Source organism: Notothenia coriiceps, unplaced genomic scaffold (genome assembly GCF_000735185.1).
Source record: "Notothenia coriiceps isolate Sejong01 unplaced genomic scaffold, NC01 NC01_scaffold00013590, whole genome shotgun sequence".
Lineage (NCBI taxonomy): Eukaryota > Metazoa > Chordata > Actinopteri > Perciformes > Nototheniidae > Notothenia > Notothenia coriiceps.
The window spans coordinates 169694-178209 of NW_011346291.1; positions in this window are offsets into that span (position 1 = coordinate 169694).

The window sequence follows — 8516 nt, forward strand, 5'->3', positions numbered from 1 at the left end:
CTGTTAGACTGTAATCTAAATACTCTTTTAATTCATCACAAAGGGATGGGTGGAAGAAGTGGCAGGCAATTTCATTTCCTATGCCTCTTAAGCTCACCTTTCTTTGAAACTTTCTGAAGGACCGAGTTCATATAAACTCCTTCATATGAACAAGACAGTCACAGGCTTATTGACAAGCAGTCAAATAGATCATGTGTTAGCTAGTGAGCTTGACAGGTGTTGCTAGATTGATTTGCTACATTTTGACAAAGCAGGATGGCAGTTTTTCACCTGTTTTGCATCTTAATGCCTAACTAAGACATATCAGTATGTGTCAGAGACGATCATCTAACTGAGGAAAACAAACAAATTAGCTAATTTCTCAACATTCTGAACTATTCCTTTCTTTCATAGAAATGTGGTCATGTAACATCTTCATTTAATGACAAAAAGCAAATCTTCTCCCTGTAAAAAGTTTAAATTGTCTTCATCATTTCATGAAGATGTGAATCCCTTGGCTGCTGAATTAAGACATTATATCCGCCTGACCTCTTTACAGTAGGCCCCTCAACTACTTTTTCTTAAAGTTTGAAATAACAATTTTCTCGCCTTAAAGGGAAAGAAGAAAGTTGGGACTGTTTCTCGCTCCCAGACCTCTGGGGATTATGGGAATAGGATTATGAAGTTGAGGGTGCCCTAGTGGAGCTTTCCACCGCCACCAAGGATCAGCAGACAGCTGACTAGCTGGCCTCCTGATTGTGGTAGATTATTAAAAGCTCCTGTTTGTACAATTGCCCCTAAAACAGTCCAGGAAGTTAAATGTCATGGGTGACAGAGGGCATTTGTCCCTCATACTGTTATAACATATATTTGTTCTACCCTCAGCCTTATCCATCTGGCAGGGGAGGGGTTCTGGTTCAAGATTGACAGACAGTTTGAAGGGTCCCACCTGACCCAGATGGCAACCTTGAACATTTTTCCGACAGTCCTTAATTCTCACCCCTAGCCTTGCTAAGTTCCCCCTCTTTTCATGCCTTTTCTTCTTGAGATTTAAATAAAATAAGTCGCGGGCCTCCCCTCGAGGCAGCCCCAGGCTCAGGTCCATTTGCCATCTATTAGAGATCATAAATCTCTACATTGAATGGAGCTGCTGCCATCGGTAGTGCAGGGTTTTTATGGTGTTATGGGGGGGTTGACCTCAGGACAGGCTTAGAGCAGAAGATGCAGACTGAATGGGAGAGAAAGACAGCCTGGAGACGGCTCGTTAAATAAATGTTTCTCCCTTCTTTTTGTTCCCCTTCTTATTCTGTGAAGAGCTGAAGAGCTGCTGAATGCTTGCAGCAGTGGAGGGATGTTTATTAGAGGGTTGGGCCTGCTGATAATAAGGGTTCTCACCCCGGTGTAAATGGGAGGTTTTGGGGGAAAAGGTCGCCAATCTCCATCTTTGTCTCTGTGGTGACCTGTCCGTGCCCTATTGAGTGATATGTATACTCAATCACACTGTGTATGTGTTTGTTGTAAAAATATTTAAAAGAGGATTTGACTTCTGTTGTTTTGGCGGAAGGGTCTCAGTGAGAGTGACATTAATAGCCACAGATATGTCTGGTGTTGAGTCCTGTTTGTGTGTGTTTGTTTGTGTCTTTATACATTCTTCTCTCCAGTGGGAATGCTTTCATTAGCAGCGACAGGGGGTAAAGTGTTTATTTTAACACATGCTACAGAGTCTGCTGAGGGCCATTCGGCTGTCTGCTGCAATCCCCTCTCCTTGTGGAGACACCCTGGGGGCTTCTTTCTCTCTCTCATTTAGGCTGTCTCTCACCCCTATTTTAAACTATCAACCTGTCTGTTATGCGCCATCTCACCATTAAAACCTGTCCAAACGAATGAAGATCACACATATTTTTCTCTCAGTTTTGTACCTTCATCCACTCTAAGATGTCTGGCTCAGAAATACAGCTTTTAAAATTCGGTCTAAAATGCCAGTTGTCGTGTAAAAGGAGAGAACTTAATATGTTTGTATTAAACCTTTCACAAACGTACAGTGGCAAAGAGAGACCTTCAAAATGTTATTCCACATGGCAGATGGTGTTTATTGTCAAGTTTAATTTAATAGGATTGTTTTCCTTTATTTTATCCTAGAAGGAGTCAGATGTTGTTACAATTCTCCTGTAGTGAAAGTAGTCTGCTTTGGTGACATTTTTGTACCAAAGCTGAGCAATGTCAGATCTGGTAGAATAACACGTGTTGACCTATTCACAGTGAGGCTTAATACAGTTTTAGCTTAAGTCAATTCGACATTGGTCTTTGGCGTCAACAGTGAACAACCAGCACTGCAGGACTTTAATAACATCCAAGGTATGATGAACTACCTTCCTATGTTTGATATTGAAGCATCTGCCAAATAAAAGCCTTGATAATAATATGATCTCATTTTGTCTCTCTTTTCGGGATAGTAATTGAACCTGCAGGGGATTACAGTTTTACACTTTAGGGACCAAGTTTGTCGAGGGGAAGTAGGCTCGGGCAATAACAGTGCAATGAACTTCGTGTGTGTCTTTATTTCTGTGTGTGTGTGTGTGTGTGTGTGTGTGTGTGTGTGTGTGTGTGTGTGTGTGTGTGTGTGTGTGTGTGTGTGTGTGTGTGTGTGTGTGTGTGTGTGTGTGTGTGTGTGTGTGTGTGTGTGTGTGTGTGTGTGTGTGTGTGTTTTAATGAATGCTCAGGGTAGAGACAGAGAATGGTGAGTGTGCTGGTAATACATCTTGGTGCTGTCTGTGGAGCATGCTGCTGCGATATAGTGGGAATTAGCAGAGGTGTCGATTGGACAGAGGTGCAACATGTCACTGGTTGATAAAGTGTATTTATATGCCGCTACTTAGAACAATTTTCATTTGAATTAAGCTGCTCCGAGGTGGCTTCACTCCTCAGGTCTTCATGGCTGCATTGAAGAGAGTTTCCCTTTTCTAGAAGAGATTGCTTAAGGCACATTATTTTGCATTCAGCCTTAATTAGTCAAGTAAGATGGAGAGTGTGGCAGCATTATTCACAGCAATTGTTGTGTTGGTTGCAGGGAAAAGAAAAGTTGCATATTTCACATCCTCAGCAAAACTAATATGACATGATGTTCCTTGAAGTCCGAACCGGAAGACAGACTGCGTGATACACCGAGAGAAGAAGAACAGACTGCGTGATATAAACAAACAAACAACAAATAGCGTGTGCGTTCCATTTTCACTCTACAACGAGAAGCTCATGGGGCTTTCCCGAACCTGTGTCGAGAGCTGGAGTTAAGTGAAATCTCAGATTTGCCTTCTTAATAGTTTGTTTGGGTCCCTCACTTCCGTTTCGCTTATCATGCACTTCGCTAAGCTGAACAGCCAATCCGAGTGATTTCTTTCTCCGATTCAACATGTCGAATCAGCGGGGGAAGGTGTCGGCACGGCCAAAAAGACACGACGGTGCAGTACACACCAATCTGAGTAGGGCGACACGACGCTCATCGACGGCCCGATATCTATCGACGCCGAAAATCGGCTTGGTGTGTAACAGCTTTTAGAGGCTTTAGATTACCTGTCATGCAGCCGATCTGAGGTTTTCATTTATATTCTCTTAATGTTATCTTATCTTAAAGGTTTAAGCTTGATAAAAGCACTGTGTTCAGTTAAGATTATCCTCCTTCAGTCTCAGGAACATTGTGAATGCTTAATGATCAAAGTAACATGGGGAATGTATTTGAAGACAGACAGCAGTGGTTGGAAAAGATGAAACAGCTTGTGTGGTTTGGATGTAATTACCTGTTGGATCAGGGTGAAGCTGTTTCTGCGTGTTTCCTCATCAGTCTGCCTGCTCATGTGCTGTACTGTATCTATGCTTCAGGTCCTGCACTATAAGGGGATCAGATGTCCAGGGATTTAATGTAATACCATATGTCTGACACCATTCCACACATCAAGCCTCATATGTGTGTGTAAATGCGCATGTACCCACTGAAGACATCTTCACACAGACCAACGTTGCCTGGTTACAGGCCAGTTGGCAAGAAAACGGTAACTTTCCGTGCTAATTTGTGATGGCCTCAGACGACTGCATGTGTTTTTGGGGCTGCATGTGTGTGTGAGATTATAAATGAGGGCTTCAAATCCGTCAAGCAAGACAGGTGACCCAATGCTCTGTTCATTAGACAGACATGTCCGTCATCCATGCAGCCACCATGAAACACGCTTCTGTGATGGAAAACCATTTCAGGACCGTCTGAAATCCACATTAGTTATTTTTGACTGAATGAACTATTTGGGTGACTAACCTAAAAAATGTAGTATGTGTGTGTATCATATGTGCAATGTTTAAATCTTGCTATACATTTTGCCAGCACAGCAACGTCAGTAAGATATGCCTTTCATTGCTATACAGCAGTGTACCAGGACTAAAGTTGAAAGAAAGTGTTGCGTGTGTGTGTGTTAAAGCATAGCAGTGTAACATGCAGGATCTGAAGATTCATTTTGGTCCCTGAATATGGGCTGCGTGTACTCAGTTATCTGTATTGTGGTGAAAAGGATGGAGGAAAAGAATGAGAGGAGAGCAGAATGAAAGTATATTAGAGTCCTGCATGCGAGAGAAAGCAATTACCTGTGGCAGACTACCTGCATTTCCCATCACAGAGGACAGGAGAGCAGTGGAGAAAAGGAAATGAAAGAATGCTGATGAGGAACAGAAAGGAGAGAGAGGAGATACTGTGGGCATCAGGGCCTGCAAGTCACTTCTCAGTGTACCGTCTGATAAGACTAATCTCAGTGAATATAGCTCCAAGTAATGCCATGAACCTGACATTTCAAAATCTTTGGTAGGATATTGGGACTTTGACTGGGCATCATTTTGCAGGTCCAAATGAAAATGAACTTTAGCTTCACTGCAGGAATTTGCTGGATTTGGATTTGGATTATTCCCAATGAGTTTTTTTCTCCCAATCTCTTCACATGGTTTTCTCAAATCTGGTCAAAATTATCTGATTCAAAATGATGGTGAACCTCTGGGCTTTTTCAAGCGTTTTTGAATACCCTTGAGTAGATTTGAAAATAATCTTAGATGATTTAATACATTCCTGGACTTTCAGGTTGTTTGGAAGAAAGGGAGGCACCATACTGTATATTGTTTTAAGTGTATACTGGATTATTTTAGTTTTGCAAAATGACTGAAACAATGATAGTCTAATCTACAGATGTGTATATTGCATTTTTGTGTAGCTCTCCACAGTTTGTTAATTCCTGCCTGTGGAGTTTCTACACAGATCACTCAGTGGTTTGAATTTTGTTTTATTTATTTATTAAAATCACATTCTCATTAAGTGCCTGAATATAGTTAAAAGGTGCCCTTGCGTTCTTGTGCTTTCATGTTACCAGTATGTATCAGCAACATATAAAATGGTCTTTATTTTTGGCCTAAATATATCCTTCAAAAAAATGTGTTATTGTAAAAAGGCATACTTAGGGCATACGATAGAAAACACCTGTAGAATATGATGGATAACAATCTTACAGTAAGCCACCTCTGTGAAGCTTATTATGCACAACCTTTGTTGAGAATGTGTCAGAATTGTGTGCGTTTAAATCTGTTGCCTTTTGTCATTCTCTATTGTTGAATCAAAATACTTTGTGATTTTCCACTTAACTCCTAACCTTTCTATTTCAAAATGACAAACAACACTTCACAATTATCACCCGCTACTGATTGGTCCCCATCTGTTGCCTCTTTCTATTCCTATTTCTTCACACTTCAAAGTAGAGTGGCTTCAGTCTGCTCCCTACAATAATAATCTCCTCACACAATAAGCCAGGGAAATAATAAATTCAAGTGTGCAGACTTTGCAACACTTGCCCTCTCACATTTTCAACGGAGTTCGCCCCGCTGGGAAAACACTGCTCGCATTCAAACATGAGTAAAGAGGGAAAGAAAGAAGAGTGGGTGAGCAATTGTGGAGGAGCTGCTGTTTAATGAAAGTGGGTTATAATAGAGTGCTGTGCTGGGACAAGCGAAGTCCTCTCTCAGCTTGTTGATCCTGCTGATGTATGCTATGTCAGATTGTTGCTTAATTAACTTGGTTTGTGGCCAGATGGGGGTTATCCTAACAGAGGCAGACATTTCACCTGCCAACAACTGGGGAGTTGTTTCTTCTGTTAAGCTAGGCAGGTTTATTTCAGCAAATTTAGGGTGTTTCTTTAAATAAAGAAAGTAAATCATTAGTGTTAAAATCTATCTTAAACAGGGGGCTTGTGCATTAATGATTTTTTTACTTGTGGTAACGACTTTGGAGGAAATCTGTAGCCATGTTCACTTCAGGCCACCTCTGAGGTCTCATCTATTTATAATTTCCACTTTTTTATTTTTAAATCCTTCACCCATGTTTTTTTTCTTGCCTTTGTCAAATTGTTTCTTTCCAAGTCCACCGCTTCTCTTCCTCTGTCTCCCTCCAGTTCTCCCCTCTCTTTCCTGGCTCCATGGTGGCCTTGGCCTTAGCCTCTGAGTCTCTGTGATGCATTAAAAGGCACTGCTGTGGCATTTTGGGGCTATTAGAAGCCTTGTTGAGGCTCTTGTCATGGCCTATGAAGTTTGACGTGTTCAGAGCACACTGGACTGGCCAGCGGGGGCCGTGACATCCATGGTGAGCTGGTCTTTATGCAAGGCAGACGCCTGACCTTTTCCTGCAGAATCCTAGCTGACGGGAGATGTGATGTCTGGGTAATTAATGGTGTGAAATCTCGACGGCTCATCACACATATTCCTTCTGCATTCTGCCCCTCTCTGCTGTCTCTGTGTCAGTGTGAAGTGACACCAGTGGGAAGTCTGGCTGGAAAAACCAGGGAGGTATTGGATCTGCCCATCTGTGTTTGTCCCTGGTGGAAATGTGTTCCCACATGAGATTAAGGCAAAGTTCAATTTGAACCCTTTTGTGATAATATAATTGAAAAGAAGGATTGAGAATCTGAGTGACAGCCTGCTGAAGAGAGTCGTCTAGTTTCAGTGTCACACAAGTCAGACTGCACTGCGCTCCTTTTCTTTTTTCAGTGGAGGATTTAAAAGAAGACGAGCAGACAGAGCACAATTAGAAAAAAATATCCCTCTGGAGCTTACATTATTAGATGATGTAACATTCCTGCTTCTTCACAGTACTGGTTTTGTCTCGGTAACTATGAATTCCCTCTCTGTCAGAGAACAATGAAACAACCCACTGGCTGGTTGGTACCCCGTCAGCGTCAGTGCCTGCCCGAGCCGGGAGCTGTCAGGTCGGACACAGACTGTGGTAGAGATTAGACTTGCTCATGTCAGATCGACCTCTCCGTGAGCGTGGCTCTTTATTCTTACAAACTGTCCTGATCGCTGTGTAAGCTTATATGTGGATTTATGTGTGCGGTAGGCTCCACATTTCTTACAGTATGAACAATTTGCTCCTGATAAACAGTTATATGTACCATATTTACAAAGGAAAGTATGGTTCATAAGGGCTAAGCATGTACACAATGAGGCAAGGCAAGGCAAGTTTATTTATATAGCACCTTTCAACACAAGGCAATTCAAAGTGCTTTACGAAAATGAAAGAAAATGTCATTTAAAAACAGTCATTAGAAAGCAAAGATAATAAAATAAACATTAAAAGAAAAAATACATTAATAAAAGTTACAGTGCAGTTTAAGATGTGAATATATCAATTAAAAGCAGGGGCAAAAAGAAAAGTCTTCAGCCTGGATTTAAAATTAGTAAGAGTTGCAGCGGACCTGCAGGTTTCTGGGAGTTTGTTCCAGATATTTGGAGCATAATAACTGAACACTGCTTTACCAGGTTTAGTTCTGACTCTGGGGACAGAAAGCTGACCAGTCCCTGAAGACCTGAGAGTTCTGGATGGTTCATAATTTAGCAGTAGGTCAGAAATGTATTTTGGGCCTAAACCATTCAGTGCTTTATAAACCAGCAGCAGTATTTTGAAATCTATTCTTTGACACACAGGAAGCTAGTGTAAAGACTTCAGAACAGGAGTGATGTGATCCACTTTCTTAGTGTCAGTGAGGACTCGAGCAGCGGTGTTCTGAATTAGCTGCAGCTTTCTAATAGATTTTTTAGTGAGACCTGTGAAGACACCATTACAGTAGTCGAGTCTACTGAAGATAAAAGCATGGACACGTTTTTCCAAATCCTGCTGTGACATTAGTCTTTTAATCCTGGATATATTCTTTAGGTGATAGTAGGCTGATTTAGTAATTTTTTTAATGTGACAGGTCAGAGTCCATGACTACACCTAGATTTTTGGCTCTATCTGTTGTTTTGAACATTGCAGACTGAAGCTCAGCGCTAAGTTTTATATGTTCTGCCTTGGCTCCGAAAACCATTAGCCTCAGTTTATCTTTGTTTAATTGGAGAATAGTGTCTGACACATCGGTCATTGATTGTTCAATGCACTTACTCAGTGTTTTGAATTGGAGCATAGTCGGTCCCTGGTGAAATGGTTTATGTACATTTGTGTGTCACCGCAATAGCTATGGTCAAATGTTAAA